Below are 21,432 nucleotides of genomic sequence, written 5' to 3'. Positions count from 1 at the left end.
ATTCCTGTAACTGACTAACGTCTACAGCGTTGGGAAAAAGATACACTTCGAAACTAATTCTAGTAAAATTTTTCGTCTACTGAGACAAGAAAAAAATTAGCCATGTATACTTTCAGCAGTGTTGTGATTATCCGTAAGTTAAGAGTAATTGCTTTTCTGTTCGAGCGGTTCTAGGGCTTTCAGTCTGCAACCGCGCGACCGCTACGGTCGCAGGTTCGATTCCTGCGTCGGGCATGGATGTGTGTGATGTCCTTCGGTTAGTTAGGCATAAGTAGTTCTAAGTTATAGGGGACTGATGAACTCAGAAGTTAAGTCCCATACTGCTCAGAGCCATTTGAACCATTTGATATTTCACTCGAAAGCATCAAGTCTCCACGTTTCATGTTACGACGTTACTGGGCATTACACACTGAAGTTCGAATAGTTTTGCTCGAGCCCCCGCGTGCTGCAGCACGAAACTATATATATTTGTTACACTCAGCTTAATTGAGTGGCCCAGAGATGTGGCTGGTCTCAGTGTTTGGCTACGTTCTTCGTCGTAGGATGCAAGCTCACACCTGTCGTAAACTAAATTTTTAAGCTGAAATAAAATATAGCAAAACAATGCAGGCAGGTATTGCGGTGAAATTCGAAATATCGAGTCAATCACGTTGATTTATAGTATGAACAAGTAGTTTATTTGTCTGCAGTATATTCACTAAACACATAAAATGTAGTCTGAGGGGCTCTTACGTAAGGGTGGCCGTTAATAACTGATGCTACAACACTTTACTACAAAATTCATACGTCGCGATCACGGCACTCGACAGTCTGTTCACAGTTCACAAAATACACTGTTGTCTACTGTCCCAAACCACTATATTTCACTCAACGTGATCGTTTCCGAACATAGCTACACACATACTTGTTCCCGAACTTGGCTGCCAACCCACTACTAATCCCAGATGCGCGGCACGTCCTGCTCTTAGCGTCGCGCAAAACCACTTCCCTGTCATAAATGTTGGCTGCCCTATACACCCTCGAAACGGCTGCCTAACTCAAATCAATGTTTGACAAAAAGAATTATGAATATTCTAAAACTGAACACAAAAATACATATAATAAATTGAAAAATGTGGAAAATTTCTGGCCAATGACAGTTTCAGGTCCAATTTTCAGTATCTGCCACAGTATTTTTCACAAATAATGTTCTTGTGGCATGAATTACCTTTCCATTATTTCTAATACTTAACATAAATAAACAAATAAAAATACATAATTATTGATCTACCTCTAAAATTTAGAACGCTGCAGCTTGTTTCGTCTCTTTAAATCTATTTATTACCAAAAACACAAATTCTCTCAGTCGAATCCCACATTCCGAATTCTCATTCAAAAATGGTACATGTTTTGCTAAATCGGCTATGATTGCTCGATGCAGCTCTACTAGCCACATCCATAAACACTTTGTTTATATTAATCGGCCAAAGCATTGCCGAGATGTTAGCTTTTGAACTTTCATATATTTTCAATTTTTAAGAAAACAATAACTTTTAAACTATTGTATATTTTTGTGGGGCGTCTAGATAAATTAACTTTACGTATTTTTCTGTGCTTGAGTGCCAACTCACACCTCCGTGTCACTCTTAGTTCTGTTTTTATCAGTTTTTCTCTGGAATATAAATTCCTTGAAACGTAACAGCCCATTGAGGCATATTTAAAATGAACATTTCCCAGTCTAATTCAGGATCACACCTGTAAACAAAATATGTAACTCGTCTAGAAAAATTAATAACTGAGAAAATAACTGTTTAATCTATTTCAGTTCAAAGTGCAGAAGCTCTGTAAATGAAGGGAATAATTCCTTTGAAGGGACTCTCCAGTAATTAATAGAAAATATAAACGTATTGTTGTAATTTCTTATGTGAGAATTTATTCTCAAAAAAATAACAGACATCTACTAATATCATAGTGTACTTACTGTACTGAGGAGACATACATTTATATATGTATTTTCATTTATTTTGTAAAAATTTTAATTTTTAATTAATCAAATGTTCATCTTAAACAATGCTGAGGATTGTTCGGGATTGTTAAGAAAGTATAAAGGGTGGCTATGTAACATCCACGATATATATATATATATATATATATATATATATATATATATATATATATATACTTTTTTCTTACAAATGGAATATATGAACATGTGGAAAATTATGTAACTCAATAACATTCATTCAATTTTGTAATTATTTCTTAAAAAGATGATAATTATGTAAAACAGAGACAATATTTGTCTCACATTTGTTGTTAATCTATGTCATTCATTTCTTTTGTTTTGTACTCTTTTGTTGTCTTCTTCTGATGTACGTTGCTGATGCAAGACGTGAAACAATTTGAAGACTATTGAATGAAAAACATTTAATGTGATATTATTGTACTTTTATGTTCATTTGCTGGTAAAAAACAAATAGAACCAAATGCGTTAAAACTATTTATGATTAATTATTGAAAAATTACTTCCTCTTTTAATTATAATCTTGTATTAATTGTTTTATCATAGCTGCAAGAAGTGCAGCCATTGTAATTTGCGATTATATAGCAACTTCGTCTGTACTTCTAGTTGAAAATAGCATGGGTTTGTGTTAAACTAATTTGTGAAACAATTTAATAATTTTTTTATTGGTGGCATCAATTTAAATGATTAATTATTTATTGAGCAAAGGAAAATCTTAATTAAAAAAGAAATCGATGTAACTCTTCAGGCTTTCCCGGCGATCTAATAACATCTTGGGTTGTCGGGTGTTCTGACGGATATCAGCGTCGTGCTTGCACGATATTTCGGTCACTTAGCTCGTAACCTTCATCAGGTGCGACCTGAGACAGTCTCAGGTCGCACCTGATGAAGGTTACCAGCTAAGTGACCGAAATATCGTGCAAGTACGACGCTGATATCCGGCAGAACACCCAACAACCCAAGATGTCAAAAAAGAAATCCTCTATCTTTTGTTGGCCGCCATCTTAACTTTTATCACAGCGGCAAATTTAAATTACTTGAAACTGCAAACAATATTCCGATGTATAAGATATAAATGTGCACTGGTGGTACTGAACTCTATTTATAAAAGAAAAAATTGATCGAATCAGACTACATTTTCTAAGAACAGTGCTGATGGTATTTATTGTTGAACAAGATTTCGTTGCTGATGTATGAGGCCAAAATTAAACTACACACGAATCACAGAGGAAAATCTTTCTGGTAGCGCATGTCAGTGTTGTGTGCGGGTGGTATTCTGTGGTTCCTTTTCATGATCAATTTGATAAGAATAATTAAATCCATCGAAGTCAAAAATTATAAAAGCTCTGATGTACGATCTGTAATTTTAGTGTTATGAACACATCTTACAGTGAACATTATTACACTACGTCGGGCGGAATTCTTGTGCAATTTGAAAAAAATAATTATCAGGGAGAAGTTGTAGTATGAATAATGCATTATACATGTGTATAATATTGTCAGTATCATTTACAAAATCAAATCAATACAACTGCTAAAAAACAGAGTGAATTCAAACTGCAGAATACCATAGAGTATCATCATATTCATTGCATTTGTCCAAGTTGATGATACACAAAAACCGTCACAGTGCCATGTTGGCAGGGAGAGTCAGTCTGGTTTTGAGTTTTGAACAGTGAGCATGTAGCTGCTCCTTTTGTACTGTACGTATTGTTTGCCATTGTAATAATACTTTAACTGTTTTGAAAGTATAATAAATGTATTTCAAAGAACATAATGCAAGATGATTTTTAATTTTAACTTTTCTGAAGTTAAATTTTTTCACAGTTACTGAGAACTTAGGACTTCAGCTGCGACAAATCTGCAGAATGGATGAGTACACAAAAACCCCAATATATAAATGCTTAACCCAAGAATAGTTACGTTTTAATAGATACGTTAAAATTGGTGTATGGAGCTGGGATACAGTGTAAATCTGTAAACTAATCTTGTATTTTGTTTCAGAGTTAACCCGCTTGTTGAAATAATATTCAATAAAATATGGCGTTTCAGTCTTCGATCGCTATTCTTTATTTTCAATTACCAGTTTTGAGCTAGCTGCCCATTTTCAGATCTGTTAGGCAAAGTTAAAAATATAATTAATAACAGAGATACAGTTAGTGATAGAAATTTCTTAGTTTACAAAAAGAAATGAAATGCCAACATACCATATATTGTAGTTACAGAGTAACTTGTCCGTACAGAACACTCGGTTTGCTGTCATAAGTAAAGTAAATTTCTATCTGTTAAAACCTTATATCGCAGTTTTTAAGAGTAACCTGATTGGTAACAGTGAAAAGTGCCCTCTACCTATAACAACTGTGCATCTGTTATTATTTCACCATATATATTAATGGTGAATATTCTTTTTAATAAAACAATTTTTATGGTAATAACATATGAATAATCTTCTTTTGAGTGGACCATGAAACGAAAAATTTACTCTATTTTAAAATTTCTTTTTAAAAATACATAAAATATACTTAAAATGTAGATATTCTTTCGAAAATGTGCGTTTCCTCTTCTTTGTTTTGATTGGTGGTGGAGTGGATTTCCCTACGTCAGAACGTATACAACGCCACGCAGAGTCCTCTTTCCCGCGCCCAATTCACGTCGCCGCCAGTATGCTGAGGGCCGTTCCGCTGCAGCTATTTCTTACTGGGGCGTGCTGTTGCATACAAGAGTAAGCCTCAAACAGGTCTTTAGAAACCCCATAATAATTCCTGTGCAAAAAATCACTTTGCTCATTAAGTAGTAGGCCTGGGGTTTTTCTTTGGTGAGTGTATATTTCAATCTCTTCGAGCACGTTGAGATAGAGACTTTTTGGAGCTTTATGTAGCACCTCCATTTGTTCACTTATATTACTCACTTCATGTCTACTCTCTTTTACATGTGTTCCAAATGCTGTTTGATTGCTATGACTGCAATGTTCCCTGTATCGAATTTCAAAATTCCGCCCTGTTTGTCCTATATAATAACTGTCACATTCAGCACATTTGATCGTATATACTCCGGAATTATTGTATTCCATTTGTTTTGTCATTGCTGGTTTATGTCTTAGTCTATGTGCCATTTGCCCTTCATTTTCAATTGCCACTGCGATGTTTTTTGGAAAGTATTTAGCGTGTGTTGGAAGGAATTGCCGCCGGCCGAAGTGGCCGTGCGGTTAAAGGCACTGCAGTCAGGAACCGCAAGACCGCTACGGTCGCAGGTTCGAATCCTGCCTCGGGCATGGGTGTTTGTGATGTCCTTAGGTTAGTTAGGTTTAACTAGTTCTAAGTTCTAGGGGACTAATGACCTCAGCAGTTGAGTCCCATATTGCTCAGAGCCATTTGAACCAAGGAATTGCCTTTCGTTGATTTGAATCAAATGTATCTGCCTTAGATAAGTTAGCGCAGCTAATGGAAGAGGAAAAAAGATCAATTGACAAACTGAAAATTTTACTTCATTCTATCGATAAAAAATTACTCATGGAACCAAAATTTGTGAGACAAAAGAGATTTTAGAAAAATGCGGGGAAAAAGTAGATGAGAATACCAAAAGTGTGTCGTCTATAGAAGGGGAAAATGTTACCTTAAAACAGGAAAACCAAAAATTCGAAGAGAGGCTAGATTCTGAGAAAATTTCGAAAAAGTTGCTACTGTAAAAGAGTTACAATTGAAAAAACTCAACAAAGATTTCGTGAAAAAACTCACAGAAACGGATCAAAATATACAAAATTTCACTAAAATTGCAAATGATAATTTCGCGGAGTTAAAAGAAGACGTAGGCACTTGTTTGGGCGAAATTTAGAACTTTAAATCTAAATGACAAGAAATCAAAGATTCTGTTGCTGTGAACTCTTTCTGTAGTTACAGTCCATTTTGGGGTAACGTAAACATAAAAACGTTTTAAGGGGAAGGCAATATACATCCAGTTGATTTCATGTTCCAGTTTAAAGACAACATGACTGATAAAATGAGTGTTAGTTCGAAAATTAAATTTTTTAAAAGGTTCTTAGATGGGGAGGCTTTTTCATGGGCAAACCAAGCAATCAAACCTGAAATGTCGTTTAATGAGGTAGAACGAGCTTTCATGAACAAATTCTGGTCAGAAACTAAACAAGCTAGAATTAAGTCAGAATATTTGAATGGACCAAATTTCAAACCGGGTAGTGGACGTATGAAAACTTTTTGCGAACAACAGTTAAGAACGATAGAACATCTTGATAAACCACTCGATGAAATGATCCAAATAGACGCCCTAAAATGTAGGTTACCAAATAGCATTCAGTGGAGTCTTGTCTATGGACCTGATGATACAATTGAACAATTCCTTAGATATATAGACAAATTGGATTTAGCATGGGAGAGAAATGACAGATATAATGACAGACCTGATGATAGCAGGAGTAACAATAACAGAGCTTTCAATGACCATTTCAATATCAGATTGATGTCAGAAGGAATGGGGAGAGGAATGATAGGCGGAGACCTGAGAATAGGAATTTCGACCCAAGAAATAGACAGTGGGGCTAGAATCAGAGAAATAATAGTAACAATTTTGAAAACAGGAGAAATGGCCAGGTAAACTGAGACCTGCCTCTTTTGGAGCCTAGCGAAATGGGCCAAATAGACATGGGAATTACAATCAGGCACAGTGTAGTAATTTCAGAAGGGGAGGGGGCAGTACAAATAGAATATACCAAAATTTTGTACCCAGATTACAACCTGAAGTAAGTAGAATGAAGTTTGATATGGAATTTAGGGAAAACTTTTTATCTGAAAACAATGGTGAACAAAAAAGTACAAAATCTGAATTTGAATTAGAAGAAAACATTTTGACAAATTTCCTTAACAGTTGAAACACGTATGTATTCATTACCAGCGATGGCGAGGCATGACAGAACCTCTGACCAGAGAGTTATTTTATCGTTGCTAGTCTGCGCTTGACCACGCGAGTGTTCAGTTGCGTGTAGCGAGTCGGCAAGAACAGTAGTAGTTGCACTCTGTCTGCAGTAGTAGTCGGTCGACAGTAGTAGTAGCGAGTGGACGGTTGTACTGAGCGGGCGTCGGCATGCGTCGACGGCGTGCTGTTCTTCCGAATCTGGTCAGGATTGTGGTGGACAATGTGTATTATTATAGAAGGTAATGAAGCAGCATTGCGCTCAGCTAATAACGTATGTTAATTGTAATTAATTTGTTCAAAAAAATTATGCCCCAATAATAACTTTTTATAAAGTAACTCATTTAAAGAAAAAGATTCATTTCAAGTTAAATAATATTTCCCATGCATTCCCTCCAAGAATCAAAATTAAATGTAGGCCAGCATTGCACAGAGCAGTGCCCAAAAATAAGAGCAGATATAGATGCATTTTACTGAGGTAAGAATTTTGGTTTTTCTATTCCGGTTTAATTATTTCACAGGGCCGAAGGTCAGCGCAGCTGCCCTTATAAAATTTATCAGGTTTAATGATTTGTGTTGAGATGTTACATTCAGTTCATAGTTCATTATTTAATTAATATTATTGTGGGTTTTATGAGCAATCTTCATTCCTTGATTTTGTGGGGAGTTAACATTTGGGCCATTATTATTCATTAATTTTGGAAGAAGGTTATGCTTGGCTCATTTTTATTATTCAGTTTTGTGGGAAGACAACATTTGGCACATTTCTATAATCATTGACATTTTTTATTATTTCTTGCAGGGAGTTTACACAGTAGGAATGCAGTAGTAGCTGTTGATAGTGATGAGAACAGGTCTGATGAGTATGGTTTAGTGAGAATGTTGAATGAATGTGAGATGAGTGCTAGGCGATGGAAGTGAGAATGACAGAGTAATTCCAGATGAAATTACTGTAGATAATAAACAGGAAAATGAGGATGTGGTAGAACAGAGTAGTCACAGTGTTGAGGTTGTTGAAGAAGTGTGTGAAGAGAGAAATGAGTTTGGTGTTGAAAATAATATTAAATGTGATGATAATGTTTCCAGTGAGAATAATACAGATGATGGTGGTAATAATGATGTTGACGATGATATGTTACTTACAGAATTAGAAGGGATGGTATATGTAGAAGTTAAAGCTGATGATTTGATGTTGAATGATTCTGTAATTTCTGGTGTGTGTTAGAGGAATGAGTTAGAAACCAGTAGAGCAGTGCCTGATAGATTAATGTTACCAGTTGATGTCAGTGATGTGTCTGAATGTGTATGTGAAAATGGAAAGAAAGATCTAATTAGTGATGGAACACTAAGTGTAGTCAATGACCATAGTAGCAAATGTCAATATGAAGATCAAAAGTTTGTCGAACTGTGCACTCAAATGGTAATATTGCCATGAAAATTGTGGAACTGTCTCTAGGTGGTAATGTGATTAGTAAATGTGTAAAATCTGTAATAAAAGGTAGTGATTGTGATAAAGTGGTGAAAATAGTTGGTGACTATGATGACAGATGTAACCATAGTGGCCAAAAGTTTCAAACCATTAATGAAATTTGTCAAAATGTGCATTTAGGGAAGGAAAGTTGTTTTGGAAATTTGGAACAGGCATCTAGTAGTAACTCAATTAGTAAATGCGTACACATAGTGAAGGAAGGGAGTGTGTGTTTTGAAGTCAATAGCTTGCAGACAGATTTGAGGGAGCTTTGCAAAACCAATTATCTACTTAATGAAAGTACCATAAAAGTGAATAAACAACCAGCAAATAGTAAACTATTGTTGAAGAATGTATACTCTACGCCACACAGACAAACCCATGCTGTACACCTTGTTATGCCATGCTATGAATACTTTGATCCAATAATAAAAAAACATACTAATTGAAAGAAAATTACAACTCATAAAAAGGTCAATTAATGTCCACTGCTTTTTGCAAATGCAAACACTGACAAGTGAGAAATAGGGTAATTTATCAGATATAAAGCTAGTACTGTAAAATATTTTTTGTAGTTTCTGTTCATATTTCTTTTATGTGTGAATATTTGCATATTTTTACCTATATTTTGTTTATTCATAGAGTGGGGGTTGAAAAGGATATATTTGAACATTTGTGTATGCTTTTACCTGCCATAGATTGGGGTAATTTGACTGTTGTGAGAGACCATTTGAATTTGTTGTTATTTATACTTAGGAACGTGACACAGTTGAAATTGTGCAGACAACCTTAATCACTCGTTTAGCAACATGATATTTGTTCTTTAATATTTGACACACCATTGGAAATTTATTTGTTACACATCTTACTTTACACAGTCAAGATCATACTGTATACTTTAGCTAACTCTATGGTGAGTACTTTAGCCCAGTGAAAGTAAAAAAACTAATAAGGGGAAATTAATTTTCATTTTTGTTATCACTGAATATTTGAACTTCTTTAAAAATTCTTATGTCCATCACAAATTATGAATTCAATAGTGATTTGAGGAGTTTAAATAGTTGAGAATACATTCTGTGCACTGTATAGTGAAGGCAACATCTGGAGGTGAACATCTTCTCAGAAACATTTTTAATTGGTTTTGTGGTGAAATTTAACAGGTAGGGGATCTGTGGTACTTTCATAGTTACACCATGTGGCATATGGTGCCTTGCCCCAGCCAGTGACTCCATATTTATTTTCTGGAATCACTTCCCTTTTATTATCCTATCGAGTTAGTAAGAGCAGTTAGGATCCTTCCCCTATCCTAGAGTATACAGTGTGCTGTATGTAAGACACCAGCCTATATCTTGACCAGACACTTAACTTAGAGTGTGGAATAGCAAAACAACACTAATTTCAATTATTTTAGCAACCTGTATTTCCAAAATGATATCCCTTTTTTTATTAAGATTCATTGTATAGTGATTTGCTACTGTGTACCAGTAAATTACAAACAAAGTAATTTAGTATATGGTCATTCAATGTGAAGTAATTCCTCAGGAGCTCCTTTTGCAATTTGGGGATGGCGAACCCAAGGCTCCAAGCTGGTGTGACTCTTTTCTTTTCAAGTCACATCCTCTCTTACTTTTCTATACAAACTCCTCCTCCTCCACTTCCTGATTTAGACGAGTAGTTAGAGATTGGATGCGAAAAGGAACTGGTACAAGTATTTTATACTGGGCAAGCTGCCTTTTTCTGGTTATCTGGATATATGTACAAACTTTGAGGATATTTAACAATGTGTGATTTAATGATAAAACCAGGATATGAATTTTGAGGAGAGTTGGTCTAATATTTGCTCATGATGTCCATACAATTATTCTCATTATGCTGATAAAGTTATAATCTCATTTGATTTTGTGAAAAGTAGAGAAAATGTTTAGAATTGGTGTGAAGTTTACTTAAGATATCTGTGCTGTTATAGCAATGCAATATAACTTTACAGTTGAGATGTTATTACAATTGGGTTAGACTGTTTGTGGCCTTATATATGTGTCCCCATTTGGTTTGGCCTGTTACTATACAAATTATGTGAAAGTCACTGTAGAGATGTAGATTCACTATCAAATATGAAAAGACTTTGTCATGATCTTATCCTTAACATGTGTTAGCTCTAATATGTCCTTGGAAAAGGATAATTTATCAGAAAGAAATTAATTATGTTTGTATTACTTCTGTAATTCGTTTGTGGAGCATAAGGAAAATGGAACTTTGTGTTGGAAATAGTTATTAGAACAGAAGTGTTCTGATTTCCAGGATTTAAGATTCACATAGTTTTATTTTCATGTAATTTTTACCACTTCAATGACCAAACTATTGGTAGTCTTATTTAATTATTCTTTTGCCATCTTAATACTATATGGATGATGTTTACAACTTGTCTGGTATCTGTACAAGTCATGCTTTCTCCTGGGTATAGATACAAGATGTACTATGTCACAATGTCTACACAAATCTGTACTTTTTAATACTGCTTTATGTTACAGCATGCCCATGCTTTTCAGTACATACAAATGTTAGCTTATTATCTGATTATTAGTGAAAACTGGTTAATTTTCTTCAATGTCTTATTGAAAATACCGATGACCACTAATAATTCCTGTTTAATGAGTAGCAAAGAAAAAACTAAAGATTGAGGATTTGTATTCATGATATAGTTACAGTTCTTGCGGACATCTACTTCAAATTGAAGACTAGTAGATTGATTAATATGTAGCTGATGAGGAAATATAAATATATTCATCATACGTTTAGAGTGACTGCAACTGACCATTTTACTCCTAGTATTAACCCATTCATATTTAACCACTAGTACTTTAACCTTTGCCTATGTTGGAATTTACCTTACCTGTGCCCAATGTTAATTACTATCTGATCTGATGTTGCTAATTCATGTCTAATTTGGCGATGACCAAAGAGAAATCTGACAACTAGTTGTTGAGCAGTATGTGTTTTGGAAGTAACCTGCTGGTACTTAATTTGACAATGTAAATCTGATTCTACAGTGTCATGTGGCCATGGTGGCTCTCAGTCTCTACAGGAAGATGCTGAAAAATTTGGGATGACGACATTCAAGCTACCAGAACAAGGTGCCTTTGACAGTTATTGTGGTCAAATCCCTTTATCCATCATTGTGGTTTCCTGACCTGAAATGTTCATGTAGGTTCAGTTGTTCTAAAGTCGGAGTTTGTGTTGTAAAGAAATGAGGACGTTTGGTCCTACAAGTGGTACAGTCATTACATCTATGTGCATTTCAACAGTTGAAAACTGACATAATTTTTCCATGAAAATAGATGTCTGAAAGCTAACAATTACTGTCTCTTGTAAATTGCTTGACAACTACCTATACGATATGATGCATACTATAATCATCTGTTTAATCTGGTCTATCTAGACTCGATACAATGATATACAATAGTTACATGCAATATATTCCTTCATAATTATGTATTGTCAATGTAATTTCAAACTTTGAGTATTTATCATTTGCATTGCTGCTTGTAATATTATATGCCTATACTTAATACAATGATACTGTTCTCAGCAATCATTTATTGTCAATGCTTTTTTTCAAAAGAAATGCACTTACTATAATTAATCTACAAGTTACAGGCACAAAATTAAAACTACTGATGTATTGACCTATACTATGATATGCTGTCACATGCAACTCTATTCTCTGTTATTATTTATTGTATTTGTGGTAAACTGCTTTCTTGTGGTAAACAGCGTACCCCAGCAATTTTTAACAGCAATATTATAGCTATAATTGATCCTATCACTCTGCTGATGACTGCTTATTTATAATTACAGACACATGAAACACACACACACAATATATATATATATATATATATATATATATATATATATATATATATATATATATATATATATATATATATATATATATATATATATATACGGTCTTTGCTTTACATAAAATTTTGTAACATCATAAACACATGAAATTGTCCTTGAACTTAATGTAATACCTGTATATGCCATGACAATTAGAAAAGAAAATTCTATATCACTCGCCTGAGATTCCAGTAACTTTAATTTTATATCTCAGACCTGCCTCTTGTTTAATTTTGAAAACGTGAAAAAAAAATTTCTTTTGTCATTGTCACACTTGGCTCTGTGATGTTAAGAAAATATATTGATGAGTAAGAAAGTGCTTCACATAATGTCAATATTGTAACACTTGGATGATCCACCCAGAGTGGCAGTTGACTTTGTCTTTTTTTTTTATATGAGATACGCTGTATTCAATGCATTTTGCTACCTTATCTCTATATTGTTATATTTATATAATAATTTATGTTTGAGCAGCAACAGATTTCAGATGAACACAGTAATTCTGTACCTCGCTTTAGTAATTTTCATGAATATGTCTCAGATATGTCACAGGTATCAAAATTATGTGTTTAGGTAATTGTTTATGTTTGATCAAACCCAGATACTAGTGGCACTGCTTATAAGTCAGCTGTTGGATCTCACATTAATTACCTGGTTAACCAATACAGCATTGTATTTGTCATTTACTCTGTCCAGCAGAATGCTATTTGTTTGCCCCTTCATTGATCAGTCAGTAGGGAGTGTTGGGGTTAATTTTCGGGGACTGGGAAGGTGAAGCTGTGGCAAGTCCGTTCTGCAGGGTAACGCTGAACACTTTTCTCCCTCCAGCGCCACAGTGAAGTACTGGAACAGTGGGGGTCCTGGGTAAGGGGGTTTCCTGTCTTTGGGGTCTGTCGTCTTTTCTTCTTCAACTCCAACACTCCAAACCTTCTATTTCATTTCTTACTTCTCATTTGAGTACCAAGTTATTCTGGTCTCTGTTCACATGCATAATGAGTACCAAGTTATTCTGGTACCTGTTCACATGCATATATCTCTATTGTTGAGACCCTTCTAATTTACCTTGTCTGCCTATTAAATGACTAAAGCCAGTGTTATAGGAGGAACCAGGAATCAAGCCATCATTTATGCATTATTAGATGTAACCATACTCAGTCATACTATATTATTTATTTATGTCTTATTTTGTTGTATGTTATCACCAAATCGATAAACATTTTACTTATGTGTTTATTATGCTACATACCAGCACTCAAAGTTGTGAACACTCATTAATGTTTGTAATTATCCTGAGGAATTGCTCACTCATTAATATTTGTAATTACTCTCTATATTTATCAACGTCCAAGGTTGTTGTATGTAATTTTTAGTTTCCTTTAGTTTACGTATATGGTCACAAACTGATTGATAACAGATCACTGGTTTCGGTCTTTAATGACCATTATCAGATCTGCACCAAATGGGAAAAAGATAAATATACTCGCAAATTGTATATAGCTTAAGAACAATACATAGACTATAATGAAAAGTAGTACTGACAAAATTTACATTTGTGCGCTTTAATTATGAAGAGGCATATTTTTTTATATGTACCAGCACTCAAATTGTGAACTCACTTATGTGCAAGTATTCTTCAGCGCTAACACTCCACATTTTCCATTTCATTTCTTACTTCTCATAAGAGTACAAAGCCTATTATATAGGAGAGTATTTCTGCACTGTTGAAGATACTGATTTTACTTAAATATGTTATATATATAATGCTTGACCATATAACTGTCCTGGTGTATGTGTCACTTACGAACCAATTACCAATGCATAATGTTCAACCACATAATTGTTATGATTTACCAATTATTTATGATTCATTTATTGTGTATTCACACCTAAGTGGTGAAAACGTTCATGTATATAAGGCCCAGCCACAAAGTTGTCGGTGCTGTTTCAGTTACTTATAAAACACAACCAATATGGTGTATTAGTCACTTATATTGCCACTCAGAGATATATGTAACTGCACTCTTATGTATCATGTTTGAATTATTATAAAAGTAGGAAAGTGGCGTTGGAAGTGTCCTGACAAATGAAAAATAGTAAGATTGGTCATTGGTCAGACACTTCATCCTAAACAGCAGTCTGCATATTGTAAACTTCAAGATTATCTACAGAGCAGTCTGCATACTGCATACATCAAGATTCACTATGGAGCAGTCTGCGAACTGCAAAGTTCAAGACTATTTACATTTATGTAAAGTACAGAGATTAGTACATTTACACTTAGGAATATTGTACTAGTTTGAAACTCTAAGTTGCATGTTAGCTCATACAGTTAAGAAATAAGTTGTTGTTCCCTTGTACTAATGAGTAATAACTATTGCATAATGCTTCAGAACTAATTTACATTTTTAATCAAACGTAGGATTTATCTCATACCATAAGTAAAATGCTTGTTCCTCCAGTTTTTTTTTTTTTTTTTTTTTTTTATAAAATTGTGACTGTTACGTACATCTGTCAGAAAAGGTTTTGTTCAACTTTCAGTTTCACAGATCCTTTTGGGGGGGTTGAAACGTAACAGCCCATTGAGGCATATTTAAAATGAACATTTCCCAGTCTAATTCAGGATCACACCTGTAAACAAAATATGTAACTCGTCTAGAAAAATTTATAACTGAGAAAATAACTGTTTAATCTATTTCAGTTCAAAGTGCAGAAGCTCTGTAAATGAAGGGAATAATTCCTTTGAAGGGAGTCTCCAGTAATTAATAGAAAATATAAATGTATTGTTGTAATTTCTTATGTGAGAGTTTATTCTCGAAAGAAATAACAGACATGTACTAGTATCATAGTGTACTTACTGTACTGAGGAGACATACGTTTATATATGTATTTTCATTTATTTTGTAAAAATTTTAATTGTTAATTAATCAAATGTTCATCTTAAACAATGCCGGGGATTGTTCGGGATTGTTAAGAAAGTATAATAAAGGGCGGCTGCCATGTTGGCAGTGAGAGTCAGCCTGGTTTTGAGTTTTGAGCAGTGAGTATGCAGCTGCTCCATTTGTATTGTAAGTATTGTTTGCCTTTCTAATAATACTTTAACTGTTTTGAAAGTATAATAAATGTATTTCAAATAACATAATGCAAGGTGATTTTTAATTTTAACTTTTCCGAAGTTAAAATTTTAACAGTTACTGAGAACTTAGGACTTCAGCTGCGACAGATATGCAGAAAGGATGACTACACAGAAACCCCAATATATAAATGCTTAACCCAATAATAGTTACGTTTTAATAGTTGCGTTATATCCTCCAAGTTCGAAAACATGGTCATACGCGCCCTTGGCAAGCGCTCGGGTTTTGCCAAGGCCGCGTGGACGGTAGCCGCTCGCCACGGCCCCGTAGCAACCGCCAGCCTCGTGCTCTGCGGCGAGAAACTGCCACTCTAATCTCCCGCCTCAGCTTGCACGCTCACAATGTCCTTCGAAAAGTGCACCAGTGTAGGTGACGCTTAACACGGTTCACTTACCTTAAGGTTGACAGTATTTACGAAATTATTCGTCCACATATTCTACAACAGCACATGTGTCTGACAGGTCGGTAAATCAATCTCCATGATTATGAACCTTCGGATGCAACTTTACCCTACATGAAGCACAATCCATTAGCACGTGTGGTAACGAGCACATCCCCACCACGCATTAACCTTCAGACGTAAGTATTACTTACAACGATTACGTTCGCTCAAATTCAAATGGATCAAATGGCTCTAAGCATTATGGGACTGAGGTCATCAGTCCCCTAGACTTAGAACTACCTAAGCCTAACTAACCTAAGGACATCACACACATTCATGACCGAGGCAGGATTCGAACCTGCGACCATAGCAGCAGCGCGGTTCCCGACTGAAGCACCTAGAACCACTCGGTCACAGCGGCCGGCTAATTCGTTCGCCTACGTATAGGTAGGAGCAGCAGTCAGCAGCATGACTATACGCTTGCAACATCTGTAAGTCAACAATAGAGCACGTGTGATCTTTCTTTATTATCTAAAATACACCATAATTTGTGAAACCTCACCGTACACTAAATGTAGCGCAGCCACTCTTCATAATCGGTAATGAACAAACAGGATGAGTCACATAAGACTCAACATTCGATTTATTTCGTGAACGGCTACACAGATCTAAACGCTGCGTAGAGCGTCGAGTAGCACGTATATTTTTGTTTGGTTAATGTTCGTAGCACTGGTATCAACTGAGATGTTTAAGTATTTTTTTTTAATCGGAACCGTATACTTTTAACAACTGCATTCGATATTTGTTGAGAAGAGAATTAAAACATTCGAGAAATATTCTAGAATGTGAGAGCGCAGTGGATGGGAACGATATCTGCGGTCCAAACACTGCCAATGAGGTGTCCCAGACAAGGCTGCATAGTTGTATACCGTAAGGTAGGCTTGCGCGACGAGAATGAAGCTTAGTTTCTCCTTACGACCTAGATACAGACTCGCCTACGAATGTTGTATATGGAAATGCGACATAGGCTGGAATCTGGCGTATCACGAAAGGCTTAGGAAAATTACTTTCCATTTGCGTATCCTTCCAGATTTACGTGAACTGGAACAGAGAAATCAACTGTTCATTTTCCCAAATAAAGAGGTTTTATACGCTGCAGGAACCAACTACTGTATTACGTACCTAAATGTTAGAAGGAAGTCACTGTGTTCGTCTTAGAGATAAAATACATGGTGTCAGACAACTGTCTATCTATATAGAAAATATGTCGTATGGGTTACAGTCGTTTAACTAAACAATTTACTACAAATAACTTTGGTGAGCACCCGTACGCCGGACAATAAATATTCCTCTTAACAAAACGCCGCTTCATGGTGAACGTAATCGCATAATGACAGTGTTACCAGCTACGTCCACTACACGCTGTCGACTTATTTAACATTGCAATGCAATTTCGTACACACGTAAATGAAATAAACAATTTACTAACAATGATTTCGTGACCACCCACATCACGTAACACAAATTTTGTATTCCAGAAAAATAATTTTATCCTTTATTTAAACATGTTTTCAAACTGTTGACAATGGACTGAAAGGCACATTTGCAATCGGCGTTCGAAAGAACGTAAAACAGATGGAATTACAGAGGATATGGTAAAGCTTTGGTTGGTTGGTTGGTTGGTTTGGGGAAGGAGACCAGACAGCGAGGTCATCGGTCTCATCGGATTAGGGAAGGACGGGGAAGGAAGTCGGCCGTGCCCTTTGAAAGGAACCATCCCGGCATTTGCCTGGAGCGATTTAGGGAAATCGCGGAAAACCTAAATCAGGATGGCCGGACGTGGGATTGAACCGTCGTCCTCCCGAACGCGAGTCCAGTGTCTAACCACTGCGCCACCTCGCTCGGTGGTAAAGCTTTCACTGGCTGTTCAACGACATATATCTTCTGGCGTAGATGGTGGCTTCGTCACAGACTGTATCTTTGAGTGCTCGCCAAAGTAAGAAATCAAGAGGAGTCAAATCGGTGGACCCCGCAGGCCATTTGACAACAGAATTTCTTCCTATCCAACGTCCAGGAAAGTTCTCGTTCAGTATTTGCGTTCCAACACGGGACGAGTGAGCTGGACTACCGTCACCTTGTAGCCATACATATTGTTGAATATACAGGGGTACTTTTTCTCGAAGAACCGGCAGAATGTTCGCCGGAATGTGTGCATACGAATGTCCATCTAGAGCGCCTGAGATGAAGTAAGTCCCCACAATGCAATTTCCTATGATGCTGCACCATACGTTACGGTTCACGGTCGCTGATGTTGCATCTCATCCAAGACAGTGCGGATTTTCGGCTGCCCGGTAGTGCGTGTTACGCAAATTTACGTTAACGTAGTTGGTAAAAGTTGCTTCATCATTAAAGAGCATACTTTGGAAAAGCGTAGAGTCGTCTCTCAGTTGCTGGAGGGCAAAGTGATAAAATTATGTACGGTGTTCTAAATCACGGTCGTCGAGTGTGTGATCTAATGACATATGATAAGGATGGAAATTCTGTCGATGCAGGGTGCGAGTGCCACTCGTCCGACGGATTCCATAATCCTTCGCAATATGTCTCGGACCACTGTGCGTGTTCATTAACGTCATAGTCAGGACAGCTCACTCGTGTTCCCTGTCTGTTGCAGTCTTCTTTCTTGTCCTCTTTTTGAGGTTCAATCAGCCCGTCCGCACTAGCGTCTTAATAGTTCGTGCAACTGCCTGACGCGTCGGACACTGGCGAACCGGATAGATTGCACTGTCTTGCTGCATTATTTTTACGGCATTTCTTTCACATTCACCTTATAAAGGACGTACATCCAACTTCTGCTCATTGGTGTACATGTCTGCACGCAATGAATGTTGACGAAGAAATGAGCGGCCTGCAGTGCAGGCAAGTAAACAGACAAATGTATTGACATTGTGAAACAGCGTAGCACAAAAGCTCTACTCGGCGGTGTTTGCACCACTAGTGCCGATTTCGGCTACAGTGAATTCTTCTATGACAGGTTTCAACGTCAACATTAACAAGCCCTATATCGAACTACCTGGCAGATTAAAACTCTGTGCCGGACCGAGACTCGAACTCGGGACCTTTGCTTTTCGCGGGGAAGTGCTGTATCACCTAACAATGCACAACACACGCACCCTCCTCACAGCCCTACTTCTGTCAGTATCTCGTTTGCCAGGAAGTTTCAAAACAGCACACACTCCGCTGCAGAGTGAAAATCTCATTCTGGAAACATCCCCCAGGCTGTGGCTAGGCCATGTGTCCGCAATTATCCTTTCTTTCAGGAGTGCTAGTTCTGCAGGGTTCGTAGGAGAGCTTCCGTGAAGTTTGGAAAGTAAGAGACGAGATACTGGCAGAAGTAGGGCTGTGAGAACGGGCTGTGACTGGTGCCTGGGTAGCTCAGATGGTAGAGCACTTGCCCGCGAAATGCAAAAGTCCCGAGTTCGAGTCTCCGTCCGGCACACAGTCTTAAGCGGCTACGAAGTTTCATATCGGCGCACACTCCGCTGTAGAGTGATAATCTCATTCTGGAAACCTTATATCACTGTAATTGTCTTCCGAAGAGCTATCAAATGCAGTTCTAGAAAATATACCGTTCTATTTAAGAGAAACGTGCTTACTTCAATAATCCCGTTGATACCAGCGCTAAAAATATTAACCGTAAAAAAATAAGTGTTCCTCGACACTATAATATTTGCTGAAAACTTCGTTGCAATATTTGTATGAATGCAAAGAATAAAAGGGATGTTGCGTCCTATGTGACTCACGCTGTATAATATATTCTCTTCACAGAGAGACTTTTTTTAACATTCCAGCATTCCGCAGCTTTATCGGTTTTAGCCTTATCTGCTTCTGTATTCGATCATGGCAGTCGTAGCTTTCGGTATGACTACCAACGAATCAAATCAGCGGTTTAATTTCACCAACTGAAAGGTCATGATGATAGCATGTGCTTCGGAACAAGAACTTTACAGTAACTTAGAATTTTGTAGTAATTATTTTGTCTCTCTCTCGTGGACACACGCACTCTCTACCTCGTACGCCCCCCTTTCCCACCTCTCTCTCTCTCTCTCTCTCTCTCTCTCTCTCTCTCTCTGTCTAGCCCCCCCCCCCCTCTCTCTCACACACACAAACACACACACACACACACACACACACACACAGAGACACACACGTAAACACACACACACACGCAGACACAGACACACACTTACATACAAAGGCCTACACTTGCGCAAATGCTTCGTTTCAATTTTGAATTTTGTCGCTATGGCAGGATGAGACCAGCTTATTCTAAGGGATTTTTATCTGCTGACGCTAGACGTTACTTGAAGAGTATGAATTCTCTCCTCACAGCGACGCGCCCGTTAATGAAACCGTTTTTTGGAGACCGGTAGTTTGTCCATCAGCTGCTGCCATACTTCGTGGAAGGCAGCCGCACCGTCCATTCAGCGGCACGCCACGGCGTGATAGCTTCCACGAAACACATCTCACCGTTCAGGGAAGCGGCTGCAGACGCACCTGGTGATATCCGTCCACGCCGGTTCTAATTAAACTGTCTCCCACACAAAACATTCCAATTTACCAAGGGACAAAGCTGAGCTAGCAAAGTGTCATTAGAACATGAAGTTTATTACGACATCTAAGTAGGTAATTTCTCTTGAGTCAGGTTTTTTCAGTTGTTTTATATCTGTCACTCCACTGTCGTCGAGGGTGGGATGTTAGTGGTACAAAAATCTCGTTATTCAAGCGAAACAATACATACAGACGAAAGAATGCAGCTGAAAGATAAATCATCTACATTGTTGTTGTCTTCAGTCCTGAGACTGGTTTGATGCAGCTCTCCACGCTACTCTATCCTGTGCAAGCTTCTTCATCTCCCAGTACTTGCTGCAACCTAAATCCTTCTGAATCTGCTTAGTGTATTCATCTCTTGGTCTCCCTCTACGGTTTTTAACCTCCACACTGCCCTCGAACGCTAAATTTGTGACCCCTTGATGCCTCAGAAGATGTCCTACCAACCGGTCCCTTCTTCTTGTCAAGTTGTGCCACAAACTCCCCTTCTCCCCAATTCAATTCAATACCTCCTCATTAGTTATGTGATCTACCCATCTAATCTTCAGCATTCTTCTGTAGCACCACATTTCGAAAGCTTCTATTCTCTTCTTGTCCAAACTATTTATCGTCCATGTTTCAAAAATGGTTCAAATGGTTCTGAGCACTATGGGACTCAACTGCTGAGGTCATTGGTCCCCTAGAACTTAGAACTAGTTAAACCTAACTAACCTAAGGACATCACAAACATCCATGCCCGAGGCAGGATTCGAACCTGCGACCGGAGCGGTCTTGTGGTTCCAGACTGCAGCGCCTTTAACCGCACGGCCACTTCGGCCGGCCCCATGTTTCACTTCCATACATGGCTACACTCCATACAAACACTTTCAGAAACGACTTCCTGACACTTAAATCTATACTCGATGTTAACAAATTTCTCTTCTTCAGAAACGCTTTCCTTGCCATTGCCAGTGTATATTTTATATCCTCCCTACTGCGACCATCAAAAGTCATTTTACTCCCCAAATAGCAAAAC

Source organism: Schistocerca nitens, chromosome 9 (assembly GCF_023898315.1).
Source record: "Schistocerca nitens isolate TAMUIC-IGC-003100 chromosome 9, iqSchNite1.1, whole genome shotgun sequence".
Lineage (NCBI taxonomy): Eukaryota > Metazoa > Arthropoda > Insecta > Orthoptera > Acrididae > Schistocerca > Schistocerca nitens.
The sequence above is the reverse complement of the archived record's forward strand: the minus strand, read 5'-3'. Positions refer to the sequence as shown.